The sequence below is a fragment of the Tupaia chinensis genome, unplaced genomic scaffold, assembly GCF_000334495.1.
Source record: "Tupaia chinensis unplaced genomic scaffold, TupChi_1.0 Scaffold145685_1, whole genome shotgun sequence".
NCBI lineage: Eukaryota > Metazoa > Chordata > Mammalia > Scandentia > Tupaiidae > Tupaia > Tupaia belangeri.
The window spans coordinates 2573940-2591977 of NW_006205542.1; the positions used below are offsets into that span (position 1 = coordinate 2573940).

At 38.4% G+C, this 18038-nt stretch overlaps 1 pseudogene; it reads right to left on the reverse strand.

Annotated features, from left to right (window-relative positions):
- Window positions 1-10100: 10100 nt before the first annotated feature.
- LOC114006118 (tigger transposable element-derived protein 1-like) lies at window positions 10101-10741 on the reverse strand (annotated as a pseudogene).
- Window positions 10742-18038: the final 7297 nt, after the last annotated feature.

An 18038-nucleotide genomic window follows, 5' to 3' on the forward strand; every position in this document is an offset into this window, starting at 1 on the left:
TTCTAGAAATAAAAATACTGTTATGCTCTTTCTCCTATAATTTTCATAGTGCTCTGAAGGCAGTTTTATGGCCCCTTACAGAGATTTGGCCCAGAAAAGACATGCTTACACCAAGGGTGTACCCCTGCTAAATCAGAATAAATTGTGAAATAGCCAGAAATTCTGCAACTTCTCATGTTCTGCAAATTATTTCAAGATGTTTTCTATAAACTTTTACTACTTTTGCTTTTTTTACAAAAATATTCATTCATTTGATAAATATTTACTAAAAATATATTATGGACAAGCTACTAGGTCTTAAGTGCTGAGTCACTGGTGAGCATAACAGACATTTTTCTTGTACAACAGAAATTACAGTCTGGACTAGCCCCATAGTACAGAGGGTAAATGCTGTGTATAGAAAAGCCAGATCACATATGGCCTGCTGTGACTCAAATCCTAGCTCTGGTGGTTGGAGAAACATGTCAGGCACTTGTGTGCACATGCCCCAAATCCTTATAGAGAAAGAAATGGAGGAAAAAGGATTACAGTATGACCACCTTCCATGAGTGGTTTCTTTCACTTTGGCAAGTGTACATGCTCTTTGGCAATTATAAAATAATAATGATTTTTAAAATGAAAATATAGTCTGGTGGAACAAATAGCTAAGAATCAAATAACTATACAAATAAATCCATCTATTAATTCATTCAAAAAACATGAATTTAGTGCTTCCTGTGTTCTGGACCTATACTGGACTTAGTGGATACAGTGCCAGAACTCATGAAGCTTAGATTTTGGTGCATAAAGAAGATAGTAAGCAAATAAACAAATAAATATATGTTATCATGGCAGATGGCACTACTGGGTTGTCAGAAAAGTCATGATGGATTTTCTATGTTTTTCTATGCAAAAAAATGAGTCATGACTTTTCTGAAAACCTAATATGAAGATAAATAAAATTATATTAAGGGCATTGGAGGATCTAAGGCTTGGGATAATATGTTATAAGCACACAGTGAGGGAAGGCGTCTCCAGGGCATGATATCTGAACAGAGACCTGAATGAAAAGAGATCTATTGTTTTTTTTTTTAATGGCAAGAGGATTCCAGACAGAAAACTCTTGACATATTAAGAGACCTTCAAGTGCAATGGAGTGAATGAGGGTGATAATGATAGAACATGAAGTCAGAGATAGGAAAGGGCCCGACCTTATGCATGGCAAACTGTTGATTATTACAAACTATTGAAGGTTAATTGTAACACATACAAGATATTAAAAGAATAGACAAATAGCAGCCTGACCTAACTTGGAAAATAAGGAGAATCTTCTGTTACGGACTAAATTGTGCCTACCCCAATTCAACATTCATTTAATTTTCAATGTGACCAAATTTGGAGATAGAGTCTTTAAAGAATTAAAGTTAAATGAGGTCATAAGAGTGGGGTCCTAATCCAATAGGATTATTGTCCTCCTCATAAGAAGAGAAAAAGACACCAAAAATACATGCACATTGGAAAAGAGGTGACTGTTTGTAAGCCAAGGACATAGGGCTCAAGAGAAACCAACTATGGCTTACACCCTGTGATGCATGCAGTAGGGTGCTGCTGTGTGGTATGGAATCATGGGAAGGCACAGGTTTAGGACTGTAGGTCAACCCGAATACACTGATGCACTTGTGACCCTGAGGTGGGAAGGCTGAAAGGAAGATTTCAGCAAGGCAAGACCCCACTGCAGGTCCCTGTCTCTTTATATCTCTCTCTCTATGAAAGAAAGAAAAAGAGAGAGAAAGAAAGGTTAGAAAAAGAAAAAATGAAAAAACCGTCAACTCCTTAGTCTTAGAATTCTACCCTCCAGGACTACAAGAAAATACGTGTCTGTTGTTTAAACCACTTTGCCTGTAATGGCAGCAATAGCAGATCAATGCAGCTTCTCTGAGGAGGTAACCTTTGTGCTGAAAACTAAAGAGGAAAGGACTTACAAAGAGAAGAATAAGGACATTGTATGTGCAAAGTTTCTACATTTGGAAAGCACATATCGTGTTTGGGAATCTGAAAGCCTCTAAACTGAAGCTAAAGAGCAAGCAGGACAACAGTACATAGAGGAAAGAGATGGAGAAAAGTCATATAAGAGTTGGTGGGCTCTGGAAAGCATTTTAGTCTTTATCCTAAAAGGGCTGCCGACATGATCAGATTAACATCTTAAAAAATCCTCTGACTATGGAGATAAGAGTAAAGAAAGAGAAGGTGCAGGGATACCCCTCCAAAGGTCCCAGTGTGATGAAGTAGCCCACTTCATCCTCCCATCCCACACTCTACACTGCCTCCACATAGAACCAGTGGCTGCCCTCAATACATAGCAAGATGACATCCCCATGAGATCCAGCCTGCTACAGAAGTTTCATCTTGATCACAAGGTGGCAAAGCATATTTAGAAGGTGCTGCTCTATCCCTCCCACTCTTATGCAGACCAGTGACCAGTCACCCCCGAGATAGGTGAAGAGTAATCCCCAGATCACTCCTTAAATTCATTTTGGTAGTCTGCATAGCAATGTACAATGACAAAGACCACATCCACAATGAGAAAGCTCCAGATTATGGTTAAACTTCACCTGGGGCAATGGCGGCAAGAATAAGAGCTTGAGGACCCAGAAGACCTGCCCACCTGGGATCACAGACACAGAAATGGAGTCAAGGATGGCCACCGCTGGGACAGCACAAAACACTTGCAGACTCCTCCTTAAAACTCAGGAGAGGAACAGTGAGGAATCTTGCACAGAGGAACCTCAACTCACCAGCATTGGGTTCCCAGGGGACTAACTGAGAAGGTATCCTGGAATTAAGGCTATATTTTGAGATTGATGAATACTGGATTTATTTCCTGTGTTTTTCACTGTTGAGGAAATTCTTAATTTAAAATGATAAATTTGATGTTAAGTAAAATAAAACAGAAAGAAAAGAAATTCACATGTAAGTGAACCTATGCTTTTCAAACCCATGTTGTTCAAGGGTCAACTATATCTAGTAATCGAAACCTGCTACAGTGTAAATTCTCTATAGACAAGAATTTTATGTTTTATTAACTCTTTTATCCAAAATACATGGAACAGTGCTGACTACAGGAGACACTCAATACATGTTTATTGAATAATGACTATATTACCTAGGGAGAGAGATTAACAAAAAAGAAGCAAATCTGTCAATAGAATGAAACCTCAAGGAATGCCAACATCCATAGACTGGATAGAGAAGAATGGTCTTACAGAAAAACAGCAAAGGAATAGTCAGAGGAATAAATCAGTTTCAGGAAGTCAGGGAAAGGTGTTTCAAGGAGGATGAAGAACCCATTCCCTGGAGTGAATGGCATGCAAAAGCAAGCCTAACACACAAAGGATTGCTTCTGAATCCCAACAGCTAGTGAGGCTTTAAAATGTACGAATCTATCACTGCTATCAACCTTTGAATCAAAGATATGATTTCTTTCTCTCTCTTTTTTTATTTTTTCAGTTTTTATTTACTTCTTCTAAGAGAGAAGACTAGACACAGGCATCTCCTATGAGGTCTTTATGCCATAATCTTCCCTGGCTTCACCTAGCCAGGGCATACATGGCATGCATAGGGACACTTCACGGTGTGAGTGCTGGACCTTCCCAAGTTCACAGCTCACCACTGTACCACCATGGCTGGCCAAGTGGTGAGCTTGTTTCTCATGTATAAGATTTGCCTCAGATAAGCTTCTTGGAACTATATTTGAATGCACCTCTAAGATACATTGCCAGCATAGGTGCAGGTGTAATTACATCATAATTCTTTGTATTAAATTATGACTATAAAGACAGTTGGAGAAAAATGCATTCATCTTCCAGAACAACAATAGTTTCCTCGACAAATTCACTTGGAGTATCCTCTCAGGATGAAAGCTCAACCACTTTAGCTTTTCTACCTCCCCGTTTTATTTCACTCTGTGCCCCCCTATACTTCAGCATAAGAACGACTTTATTAATTTCCTACATACCCACACAATTAGTCATCATTAAGATTTGGATGAGCAGTAAAAGATAATTTTATTTCACCAAGTGTATACCTTCTTTTTTTAAAAATGGACTGATTAAAAGAGAAAAAAAATGATATTCTGGCAAAGGTGGTAATGATTTCCAAGGTTTTGAGTAAAATTGATCTGTCCTAGTTATTATCATACAGAGACTGCCTTGCAGCACAACTGTGGGCCCTTCAAAGGACTGTTCTTCACACTCATGAGCATGACTCTAACATAGCTAACTTAGGGTCACAACTCTCACCCTGGACATAAAGGATATTTACAAAAAAAGTCCTGCTAGTCTATCTTATCTGAATGACCTCTTGCTTGATAACAGATAATTCACTCAACTCATACATATTACTACGTGAAAAAAGCCATTAGTCCTTGGTTTAAACCTCAAATGTAGATCGTTAAGTATTTACTTTAAGGAATCTCTCTCCTTCCTCCCTGCTTTCCTTCTCTTCAACATAGTTATCTTACTTAAATTTTTGTTATATGTTTATTACAATTAATAGTTTGGTCTTGGTCACTCTGAGGAGATAATTTTCATGAGCAAAGGCACACTCTCTTCTGTTGGTTGCATTCCCAGACCCCAAACTACACTTCAACATGTCATAGGGGCTCAGAAATATATACAGAATAAATAAGTGAATACATACTTCTGTCTAATGGCAGGGCATAGGTATAAAAATGTTGGTTGTATTTACAGTTTATTCAGAGATGCAGTTCCAGATAGCTAGTTGCACACTTGAAATCCAAGCAAACATGTTGGTTTGCTAACATCTCTGACTGCTCATAAGCCTTAGCTCCACACTGGATGTTTCTGCATGAAAATTGAACAGACATTGTGAACTCAAAGTATCCAAAACATAATCTTTTTTAATTTCTTCATATATTCCACCCTAACCATTCCCCCCCTCCCCGCCCTTTTACTCAAGGCCTTTCTTTTCTATGAGGAAATCACTACCTACTTGTTTGAATTACAAAATGCTTTTTTGTCCTTCAGATGTCCAACCAAATTCTATTGATTATGCTTCTATAATGTCTTTTATAATCACCTTCAAACTAACTGTCTTGGTTCATGTTGACTTCCCTGTACCAAGCAGTTCCAGTAGCTCCTAAGGAGTTCTGGTGCCCCTGTCCCTCTCTTTCTCAGTTCATATTCCACATTGTAAAGCAAGAACTGTTCAAATAAAACATAATGATGAATTGATGTGAATATTCCTTAATCAATAAGCAAGAAGTAGTTAAGTTTCAGGCCCACATGGAGCTCATTGTCTTACAGAGGGCCTAGAGGCTTTATAGGCATGTCATGACTCTTCAAAATATTCAGAAATTTCTTACTTACAGTAGAATAAAACTTAACCCTCTATGATGATATTCCAAGATCTTTCTTTATGGACTCTCTGCCTTCCTACTTCCATCCCAAACCACTCACAAAACCCTAAATGCAAATGTTTTATCTGGTTTGTGTGTCGTTTCTGGAGTTCTGTGCACTTCCATTGTGGGTTGTGCCTTTTTCCCACTCATTTTCCTAACTGGAAGGACTTCTCCCTTACATATGATAAAATCTCATTCCTTCTTAAGAAGCCCAACTCAAATGTCAGCTCAACCATGAGCCCCCACTGGCTGCCCTAGGCAGAATTAAGTCTTTTATGTTTGCTCATGGGCTTCATTTATCCCTCTGTAGAACACTTATATCTTCTGTGGAGTGGACTCAGAGTAGTTTAGACACGTATGCTTCAGGCAGGGTCACCCTTTATTGTTGTCATTTAAAGTCTCTTGTTACTAAATCTTTTTTGGGGGGCTGGGGGGGGGAATACTTACTGTACCTTCACTTTATTTCTACTCCCAATCTATTTAATTTGGTACATTATTTAGAAGTTACATATATGAAATGACCAGTACTTGAGAACATTTTTTCCTAGTATTAAGATTTCATAGAGGACTAAATTATACATTTTGGTAATAAATATCAAATGAATACCCAAAGTCAGATTATACTAAGTCTTGGTCTCTACCTAGTTATCTATTTGAAGTGTCAGGTCGACATGCATGAGCCCCCACTGGCTGCCCTAGGCAGAATTAAGTCTTTTATGTTTGCTCATGGGCTTCATTTATCCCTCTGTAGAACACTTATATCTTCTGTGGAGTGGACTCAGAGTAGTTTAGACACGTATGCTTCAGGCAGGGTCACCCTTTATTGTTGTCATTTAAAGTCTCTTGTTACTAAATCTTTTTTGGGGGGCTGGGGGGGGGGAATACTTACTGTACCTTCACTTTATTTCTACTCCCAATCTATTTAATTTGGTACATTATTTAGAAGTTACATATATGAAATGACCAGTACTTGAGAACATTTTTTCCTAGTATTAAGATTTCATAGAGGACTAAATTATACATTTTGGTAATAAATATCAAATGAATACCCAAAGTCAGATTATACTAAGTCTTGGTCTCTACCTAGTTATCTATTTGAAGTGTCAGGTCGACATGCATTAACTATTATAATTCTAAGGAGTTCCTAGATTCTCTCCAATATGCTCTCTGAAAGTCGGACATGACTGTGTATCTCTACAGTAGCTTGCTATGCTCTGTTTTCCTAAAATTCTCTTTCTCTGATCTTTAGCAATGGGTGAGGATGCTTTTAATAAGCCTCTTGGTGGGAAGCCTCATAGCCTCCTTGGAATTAAACATGGAAATGGATCTGCCATTAAACTGGGGGAAAAAAAAGGGGGCGGAGCCTTTATAGCACAACCCATGCGCTATCGTCAAATACTTAGCTTTCTGCCCTTCCTCTGGTACTGCTCACGAGCAATTGTCTTTGTGCCTCTTGTTTAATATTGTGTGAGTTATAAAAGGACATGGAAACAACTTTTCATCATAAGTATGCGTAGTGGTTGCCTTGGGTATCATCTGGTAGCTACTGTGCTTTTTTGCTTATGGCCATCAGACTCAGAGTTAAATTGTCTACTGGGTATATGTCAGAATTCCTTCATATACTAGTTTATTTCTGCCAGTTTCTAAACAATAACTGCTAATGCCAAGGCAGTTCAAAAATAGCAAAAACTTGATTTTCTCTTAATATCCTGAGGATCATATTTATGGGCACCAGGGAGTCTGGGCAATAAATCCAATGGATTTTTGCCGTCATATTTAGAATAAACAAATTAATGCTAGAAACAGTTTTCTAACAGGAGATAATAAAGGAAATGGGCAAATGAAAATAAATGTTATGAAGTGGAAAAATACAGCTCCTGTGAGCAGATTAATTGTTTTTTATAAGCTAGATAGAACTTTTAAAATGTAGACAAGAGTTTTAAAAATTAGATGATTTGGCTAAATTGCATAGTATTTGTTTCTGCCATTAAACCGTTGTCTTTCTATTGGGGCCAAAATTGATGTTTACATGTGTTTCATTACAAAGTGCTTGCCAGATTATTTACTACTGGGTATTTCTTAATTGGACTAAGGTAAGCGAGAATGTGATTCATCCCTAAAGGGGCCAGTTTTAGGCAGGTCATTGCAGGGTGGGTGTGGAGAATAAACTTCAGTCCCTGTACCTGATGAGAGTTCACTAGAGAACTCACTGGGTGGTTGTAGCACACAAAATAGCCACGCACTTGGGTCCTTTCAGAGTACAATTAAGTTCACAGCCTACCCCAAATCCCCAGGCCAAATCCCTCCAGGCTCTGGCTTTCACCTTGTACATCTGGGCTGCCTAGCACAGTTACAGAGTTTTGCATGCTGTAGGCTCTCAGTAAAAATGTTTGCCCTTTGATTCTTAGAGTCTTTCTTAGAACGGAGACGCAGCCCAGGAACAAGCTTAAGAACTCAGTTCTGATTTTGCTGATGTCAGCTCTTGCCTTCACATAATAATGAACTTCCTTGCTCCTCACTAAAACATAAAAAGGATGGACATGTAATTTTCTGTGAAATATAAATGTGTCTGAATTTTAAAAAGGGAGATAATTTATGGGATTATACTTATAAAGTATCTTTAAAACAATAGACTCATACCTGGAAAGCCCACTTTGTATGCTGTAAAGATATACAGTAATTAAAAATAAAAAATAAGAAATAAAAAACAATATTTGGTTTTATACTATGGTAATTTAATCATAGTTACATAAAAATTTAATATAGGCATACCTCAGAGATTCTATGAGTACAACTCCAGACCACTGCGAAAAAGCCAGTCAAATATTTTTGTTTCTCAGTGCATATAGTTCCCACTGTTTGTAGTGCAAAAAGGTATGTTTAACGTATAGTCTACTAAGTGTACAGTAGCCTTATGTCTTAATAGAGAATGTACCTTTCATAACAAATTTCTATGTAGCAAGCAATACTGTTTGATAGCACATAAAAATTTATTTCAAAATTGGAGGCAATAATCTCAGAACTTGCTGCTGCTTTATCAACTATGTTTATCCAGTACTTGAAATCTTTTGTTGCCATTTCAGTAATGTTCACAGCATCTTCACCATGAGTAGATGGTCGCTTGTCCATGTGAAGCAACTTCTCGGTCATTAAAGTTTTATCATGAGATTGTAGCAATTCAGTCATATCTTCAGACTTCAGGCTCCGTTTCTAATTCTGTTTGGTTGTCGGAAAAGTCATGATGTGTTTTTTTCTATTCAAAAATGCATCTCCGGACTCCCACGTAGTCTACCACGGATTGAGGTCGGGACCCGGTGGCTTAAAACTCACGCCGGGCACGTGTGCATGCGTGCCCAAGATCCAGAGAGGAGAATGGAGGAGAAGGGATTGCGGTGTGGCCATCCCCCCGGAGGGTGATTTCTCGCTTTCTATCTCTCTGTCTCTCTTTGTCTTTCTGGTGAGCGCACGCGCCCTATAGCAAAAACCTCTCACAAAAAAAAAAAAAAAATGCATCATGACTTTTCCAAAAACCCAATAGTTCTGTTACTGTCCCCACCATTTCTGTAGTTGCTTCCTCCACTAAAGTCCTGAACTCCTAAAAGTCATCCGTGAGAGCTGGAATCAACTTCTTTCAAAAATTGTTAACAGTGATGTTCTATCCTCTTCCCATAAACAATAAATTCTTAATGGCATTTAGAGTGGTGAATCTTTTCTAGAAGGTTTTTAATTGACTTTGTGCAGTTCTATCAGAGGAATACTTGCTATGTCAGCTATATCTTATGAAATTTATTACTTAAATAATAAGACTTGAAAGTTGAAATTACTCCTTGATTCATGGAATGCAGGATGGATATTGTGTTGGCAAGCATGAAAATATTAATCTCTATATACATATCCATGGAAGTACTAAAGTGGTCAGGAACATTGTATATAAACAGTGGTGTCTAAACAGAGTTTTTTTTTTTTTCTGAGCAGCAGGTCTTAATGGTAGGCTTCAATCTTCAGTAAGTCATGGTGTAAACAGTTAGGCTTTTTTTTCCCAGGCTTTGTTGTTTAGATTATAAAGTACAGGCAGAACAGATTTATCCTAATCCTTCTTTAAAAAAAACCTTTGTTTCTTCCATGAATGAGAGAGAGAGAGAGAGAGAGAGAGAGAGAGAGCAGCTACCTACAATAGGGTCTTGATGTTGTGATCCACTCCCAGCCAGCCCTGAACCATAGGCATGTGTATGACAGCATGCCAGAGAAGTCTCTGGATGTGAATTCACAACCCCAACCCCTGTATGTGGGTCTGCCTCTCAGGGATGTACATTTTTACCACTGTGCCATCATCTCACCCCTCAGATAACCTAATTCTGAAGGACCCTAATGATTTCAGAGTGATAAATGATGATTGCTTCCAATTTTTTTTTCTTTTTTTGAAGAGGTTTTTGCTATAGGGCGTGTGCGCTTGCCAGACAGAGAGAGACAGAGAGACAGAAAGCGAGAAATCAACCCCAGGGCGGATGGCCACGCCGCAATCCCTTCTCTTCCATTCTCCTCTCCAGATCTTGGGCACGCATGCACATGCACCTGGTGTGAGTTTAAGCCACCGGGTCTGGGACTCGAACCGTGGTTGACTACGTGGGAGTCCAGCAACATATGCTAACTGCTGGTCCCAATGATGATTGCTTCCATTTAAAATCATTAACTTCTTAGCCTCTTAGAAGAGACTCAACCTATCTTTTGGAGCTTTGAAGCAAGGCATTATTTTCTCCTGTCTGGCTATGAAAATCCTTTAATAGTATCTTCCAATATAAGGTTACTTCTTTACATTGAAAATCTGTTGTCAATGTAGCGATCATCTATGATTTTAGCGGGGTCTTCTGGGCAACTTGCTGCAGCTTCTACACCACCACTTGCTATTTCACCTTGCTCTTTGATGTTATGGAAGTGACTTCTTTCCAAACATCTCACGAACCAACCTCTCCTAGCTTCAACAAACATTTTCTACAGCTTCCTTGCCTCTGTTAGACTTCCTAAAATTAAAGAGAGTGAAGATCTTGCTCTGGATTAAGCTTCAGTTTAGAAAAAGTGAATTATTTGTGGCTGACTTGATCCTCAGTCTAGACCCTAAAATTTACTCTATATCAGCAATAAGGCTCCTTTGCATGTGTTCACTGGAGTATCACTTTTAATATCCTTTGATAATTGTTCTTTTGCTTCAAAAGTTGATGAACTGGTACAAAAGGCCTAACTTTTGGCCTATTTCAGCTTCTGACATGCTGTCCTCACTAAACTTAATCATTTCTAGCTTTTATTTCAAGTGAGATATGTGTGGCTCTTCTTTTCACTTGATGCCATTGTAGGGTAAATTGCCTTAATTTCAATGTTGTTCCATCTCAGGGAATAGGAAAACCTGAGGAGAGAGAAAAAGATGGAGAACAACTAACTGGTCGGTGGAGCAATCAGAGCACACACATTTATCGATTAAGTTCACCATTTATGGGACCAGCAGGTGATGTGGCAGCAAAGGTGCTGGACTCTCACATGGATGACCAAAGTTCAAGTCCTGGACTGCAGCTTGAAAAATCACTCTGAGTATATGTGTGCATGTGCCCCAAATCCCAGGAAGATAATGGAGAGAATGGATTGCAGTCTGCCCTTCTTCCTGAAGGGGTGATTTCTCACTTTCCCTCTGTCTCTCCCCAGCAAGCACATGCACCCTATTGCAAAAACCTTTAAAATAATATTAAAATTTTGCCATTTTTATGCATGTTGTTCATATCCCCAAACAATAAAACATCAAAGATCACTGATCACAGACTACCATAACAAAGATAACAAAAGTGAAATAATTTTAAATATGTATGAGAATTATCAAAATATAAGCACATATGAGCATATCTGTTGTGGATTATTTTAACTTTATTATAAAATTATGTTTACTTCTAAATGTATAATTTCAAAAGGCTTTCAAAATTATACAGGATCTCTTTAAGAAATAATAATAATGTAATATGGTAATAAAATTATCCTTTGAGGAATGCTGTTTTGCTATAGGCCATGTGCACACACCAGGGAGAAAGAAAGACAGACAGTCAGAAAGCAAGAAATCACCCTCCAAAGGGGATGGCCACACCACAATCCCTTCTCTTCCATTCTGCTCTCAGGATTTTGGGCACACACCCCACACTCCTGGAATGTTTCAAGCCTCCTGGTCTGGGACTTGAACCATAGTTGACCACATGAGAGTCCAGTGCCTTACCCACTATGCCACTTGCTGGCCCCAAAGAATGTATCTTGAAAAGTAAGTGTTGGGCCACTATTGTGGCCTAGTAGTTAACTTGCTCAACTGAAGGTTGTCACAACCTTTGAAAGAACACAGTAGGTATGAAGCATGATAAAGCAAAGCATAATGAAGTGAAGTATATCTATACTATGAAATTTCTAATGATACTCCTTTTTATAAACTTACTTATTTCTTCCAAAAGAGAAACAAATAGAGACAGAGACAGAATGACAGGCACCCCAGACAGGGTCTCATGCTACAATCCACCCCCAGTCTCAGCCAGCCTGGATCTCAGATATGAACACACCCAGGGTGCTCCCTTAGCATCCCTGGGATGCAGACCTGTCCCATATGGGTCCAGTTTTGTTACCACTGTGCCACCATCTGGTCCCCTAATGATTTTTTAATACTAACTAGGTTCTTTAATAAGATAATTGTCTCAAAAAAAAATCTAAACGTTCTAATATAATCTCAGTTTTTATCTCTTTTGAGGAATTTTACATCTAACTAAAATAATTTTCCTCCATATAGTACATCAAAATTCAAAAGTCCATGATCAATATTTATGGTACAATTCATTTTTCATTTCTTTTATTTAAGATTACGAAAGTATTTTTGAGATTATAATGGAGTACCTATTTCAAGGCAATAAAAACTCTTAGTGTGTTAAATATGGTAAATAAAATGAAATCATATTTAAAACTAGAGTATAGCCGAGCGCCGGGAACGGCCTGGCCGGCGCCCCCCCCACTGCGGGGGGCGCGCCACGCGGCCGGGTGGGGCTCACGCCCCGCCCCAGCGCAGCCGCGCGACGGGAACAGCCTGGCAGGCGCCCCCCCCCTCCGTGTATAGTATTCTCAAGAACTGCTTTCCTGAAACTGCATTCCTTGGAGACTCACCTACACTTGTGGATCTGCCGGAGACCCTTCCTTATCCAACCCTGAGTGGAGTTTATGCTCCCTATTACCAAAAACTTTATGAGCTGATGGTTGGAACTTGTGGCCTCTCTCCCTTTACTTGTATGTATCACTTTTTCAGTAACTCTTCTGGAAGACAACTGTATATAGCAGGGATATTGTAATGGGAGAGTGAGACAGGGCAGAGGGACAAACATAGGAAAAAAAATTAAAAAAAAAAGAGGAAGAGGAAAAAAAACCATATATATGTGCATAAGCAAGAAAGTAGAAGTGGAATATTATTGATGATAACATGCTTGATTGGGTCACTGTGCAGTTTATTCTAGATGGGAGATTACATTTAGTACGCTGTGATGATGCTCAGGGAATGAATGTTAGGCAACAACAACAACAACAACAACAAAAAAAAACGGTAAAACTATTCGTCCCATTTTAAAAAAAAATGGATATTTGATGGCTGCAGTGAGCGGTATGGGCCCAGTTGGGTTCTACTTTATAGTATGCTCTTTTTACCCAATGGGGTTTAGGCCTAAAGTCAGACTTGAGTTCATGTAGAGGCATGTGTCAGCTGTGATAACTATTGGAGAGACTTAGACTAATTAAGATCACTGACAGATCATTTGGGGAGGGGTGAGGCACGGAGGGCAATCGGGGATGACAGGGACAATGTGGGAGGAGGATGGGTCATAACAGAGGGAGGGGGATGGGGAATCTAGGATGGTAAAACAAAAGGCAAGGTATGCAGGACACAAGAATTGGGAAATTATTTGCTGAGAACATATATGTTGACGTGCTTGATTGAGCCAACGCACAGTATATATTGGATGGAAAATTCATTTGAGTGTTGCGATGGGGCGATGGGAAAAAAAATTATAATAAAAAATAAACTATAAAAAAAAAGAGAAGAGGATAGAGAAAGATAGCAAGTGAACAATAGAGGGGATGTTAGTGAGAAACAGATATGGTTTATTATCTGTTGAAGATGACGTGTATAGTATTCTCAACTGGACTGGTCTGGGAAGTATTTCATGATGGGTGAAGTCTTTTAACAAGCAAAATGAGAAATAGTGATTGACTGTTTTAAAAAATTATAATAATAATAATTATTGGGAAATGCATGGAAAAGACTTTGAATGATAAAGCGGGGAGATCGATGCCTCTGTATTGACTGACATGCATGGCATTCCCTTTTGAAAAAGCAATGGAAGTCAATGTAAAGTTATATGTAATCCAATGTAATATAAAGAAGATTATGATAATAATAAAAAAAAAACCTAGAGTATACATTAAGAAATATGATATTTACATGTAACATAGAAAAAATATTGCAGTGGATTTTGTGTTTTATTTAGGTTTTGAAAAAATAAGTATTTTACATAGAACATATTTAGTTCATATGAACTATAATAGATTGAAAAGTAGCTGATGACCTGATTTTAATGTTCCTCAAACATTAATTCTCAAACTCAGAGGTGCGTCTATTTGAAGAAAGTATGGTGCTATACCTATAATAGCTTATGACAATAATTCTATGAATGTACCTACTGAAGAAAATATCTCTTCTAAAGTACTTTCAAACTATATTAAAACATCAAGAAGCCTTTCTATCTAGAATTTTATATAAAAAGCAAATAACAAATATATATGTCTATTTCTGAAAAAAATGCTTAAAGAAAATGATGTAATAGTTAGCTACAAGGAAAAGAAGCAGATCAAATCAAACACAGATGAACTCTTCTCTCATATACCCTCTAGGGACATAACTTATACTATGTTTTAAGTTTTAATTCATTTTATCTTCTTGTGAATTATTTTAACTTTTTTAACTTTATTATTAAAATTATGTTTTACTTCTAAATGTATGATTTTTAAAGGTTTTCAAAATTATGTAGGATCCCTTTAGAATTTAATGATAGTATAGTATAATAAAAACATTCTTCTTTGAGGAATGTATCTTTCAAAATAAGTGTATGGCCAGTCCTGTGACCTTAATGATTAAAGGAGCCTGATCCCACATGGCCAACTGTGCAATTCGAATCCTGATCTGGCAGATAGAAAAACTTGCCAGGTATATGTGTGCGCATGCCTCAAATTCTCACAGGATGGAGAAATGAGAAGAGATTGAGGCATGGCCACTTCCCATTGGTAGATGCCTTCTCTTTCTCTCTCTGTCTCTCTCTGCCCTCTGGTTATAAACAAAAAAGAAAGAAAAAAAATAGGAGTAATTGTAAATCCAAGAACATGTACACTTAAATTAGACAGTGTGAATTGATCTTTTCTTTTCTTTCTAAAGGGTTTTGCCTTGGAATTCATGAGAGACAGAGACAGTGAGAGCGGAAGTGAGAAATCATCACCCATGGGGGATGGCCATGCCACAATCCCTTCTCCTCCCGGGATCTTAGGCACGCCCATGCACACACCCACACATGCTCCCGACATGATTTTCAAACCACTGAGTCCGGGATTTAAACCATGGTTGATCATGAGGGAGTCTAGCAACATAACTGCTACACCATCTACTGGCCCCAAAGAGCTCTTAACAATAGCTGTCCTAATTAACTTTCTAGTTGCACCAGTGATATTGCTATTGTTCAAAAATGTTCTGAATTTCCTTTTTAGGATTTGCCTTTAAAATCAAGTTATGACCCATATACACAATTTCTAATATGTTAAAGATACATCTTATGAGACCAGCAGTTAGCGTAATGGCAATGTCGCTGGATTCCCACGTAGTTGACCGCGGTTCGCGTCCCGGACCCGGTGGCTTAAAACTCACGCCGGGCGCGTGTACGTGAGGAGAATGGAGGAGAAGGAATTGTGGTGTGGCCACAATTCTCCCAAGAGGAGAATGGAGGAGAAGAAATTGTGGTGTGGCCATCCCCCCTGGGGGGTGACTTCTTGCTTTGTCTCTCTGTCTAGCAAGCATACACCTGCCCTATAGGAAAAATCTCTCAAAAATAAAAAAAAGATACATCTTGTTATTGCCCACCTTGATTGTTCATATTGTTTATCACAAGGGACTTCAAATGATTTTTTACAGCCCCTCCTCAAAATAAAATTCATTCTTTAAATTTACTTAAAATAGTCCCACAAAGTGACTATTCTCATAAAATAAAGATTATTTGTATGTGTAAGGTAGGGTATGTGCAGTCATATACTTTTATTCATTTATTTACTTATGAATGAACTACCATAATAGCATAGGAACCTATTCTTAGCATCAGGGAGGTTTTATTTTTTTTCCATTTTTGGAGAGGTTTTTGCTCTAGGACACATACACTCACCAGAAAGACAGAGAGAGACAGAGAGACAGAAAATGAGAAATCACCCCCCGGGGGGATGGCCACGCTGCAATCCCTTCTCATCCATTCTCCTCTCGGGATCTTGGGCATGCATGCACACACACCCAGTGTGAGTTTTAAACCACCGGGTCTGGGACTGGAACCACGGTCAACTATTTGGGAGTCCAGTGACATAGCCATTACGCTAACTACTGGTCTCCCAGGGAGGTATTTTTAAATGTGGGTTTTTTTTTTTTTCAAGGCTATTTTCTCAGATGAATATTCATTTGGCTTTCCAGTAACAAAAGTGGTAGATAAAACTCTGTTTTAGGAACTTCTTTATGGTCTTTAATAGTTAATTTTAACAGAAGTTATTTTTTGTTTTTTTGTTTTTTACCAATTAATATGTTACTTTTATCTTCATGTGTTTATGATCTGGATGAGAACATGTCTTTTTTTTTTTTTTTTTTTTTTTTGAGAGGTTTTTGCTATAGGGCATGCACACTCACCAGTAAGACAGAGACAGACAGAGAGACAGAAAGTGAGAAACCAACCCCCAGGGGGGATGGCCAGAGCACAATCCCTTCTCTTCCATTCTCCTCTTAGGATCTTGGACATGCATGCACACGTGCCTGGCGTTAGTTTAAGCCACTGGGTCCAGGACTCAAACCACAGTTAACTATATGGGAGTTCAGTGGCATAGCCATTACTCCAACTGCTGGTTCCAAGAACGTATCTATTTGGTTCACTATGTATGGCTATATATAGTAGGTGTTTAATTCCTGTCCATTGAGTAGATGTTGGGTGTCAGACACACAATTTGTCATATTAAGTTTCCTGACATTTGAGTGAAGTGTTCAACTTTGTTGAAACAGAAAAAGAAATCATGTTTTACAAAAGCAACCTTTAGAGAACAGATTGCAGTGATACTTCTAAAATGGCACATATGCCTCTTATCCCCTTTCACCACTGCTTTTCCAGTGCCATCTCAAAGCAACAGTTGAAATCCATTTATGCACGTGATCAACACCATGTTTATTAAACACTGCTATATGCCAATGAGTGTTCCAGGATTGGGAATATACCTGTAAACAAAAGAGAGCTCCAGTGGAGGTTGCATTCTAGTGGGAGTAGCGATAATGATTCTCGAAGATGTTGTAACTTATTTGTGAGCACCGTTGTGGAGTGTGCTCTTACTACCATAATTTGATGAGCTTCATAAACTCTCACAACAGGGAGTGTCTGTTATCCAGCTTGAACAACTTTAGACAACCGAGATGGCCAGCAGCTAATGTTTTTTCACTGATGCTGTAAATGGCCTACTTAAGAAAGGTTTCCCTCTCTAGACTTCCTAGGAGTCAGGACGTTATGTTACCACATAACATAACATGGGAGAATATTCTTGGATAGCATATCCTTTTAGAAATTAACACATGAAGTATCCAGTACAGGAACACTTCATTTCTGTACTATCTTTAATAAAGGTTTTGTGGCTCTAGATCTCAGCATTAACCACATATTTAAAGGGTGATAGACACAACATCTCTTAATTAGTTTAAATTCCTCTCCATGGGGCTGCCTCTAGACTTTTTACCATCCATCTAAGCCACAGAAAGAAAAATTGAATGAATACTCTTGTTTGTATACTTATGAATGAGTTTCTATAAAAGCATGAAAAACATTCCTAGCACTAATGAGCCATTTGAAAAATCCTTTTATTTTTTGAAGACCATTTGTTTAGTATAATATTCACTCAGCATTTACAGTGCAGTAGTACCAGCAGTAGCTGGAATTCTACCATGGAGTCTTCCCCAGCATGACCTCACATGACTCTTTCTCCCAATTAAACGTTCCACTGCCAACCATTAGCTGCATGTCTGTAAGAGGGCAAGGAATGAGTTTTACAGGGACATCCCTTCCACCTGCCACAACTGACCCAAAGAATATGCAATGGCTCATGCACAGAGCACTGTTTGGTTTTTATAAACTGACTTTGGTGAAGCGCTGTGGAAAGCCCCATCTTCCTTCACTTGTATTGCTAAAAGTTTGCCTTGAGTGGCATTCCTAAGAAATTGAAGTTGCCCTAGCATGCAGCCTTTACTTTTTCTAAATTCCTTTATATATCCCTGATGTATAAGAAAGTTTCTCTGAGCTGATCTCTAGGAGGGGTA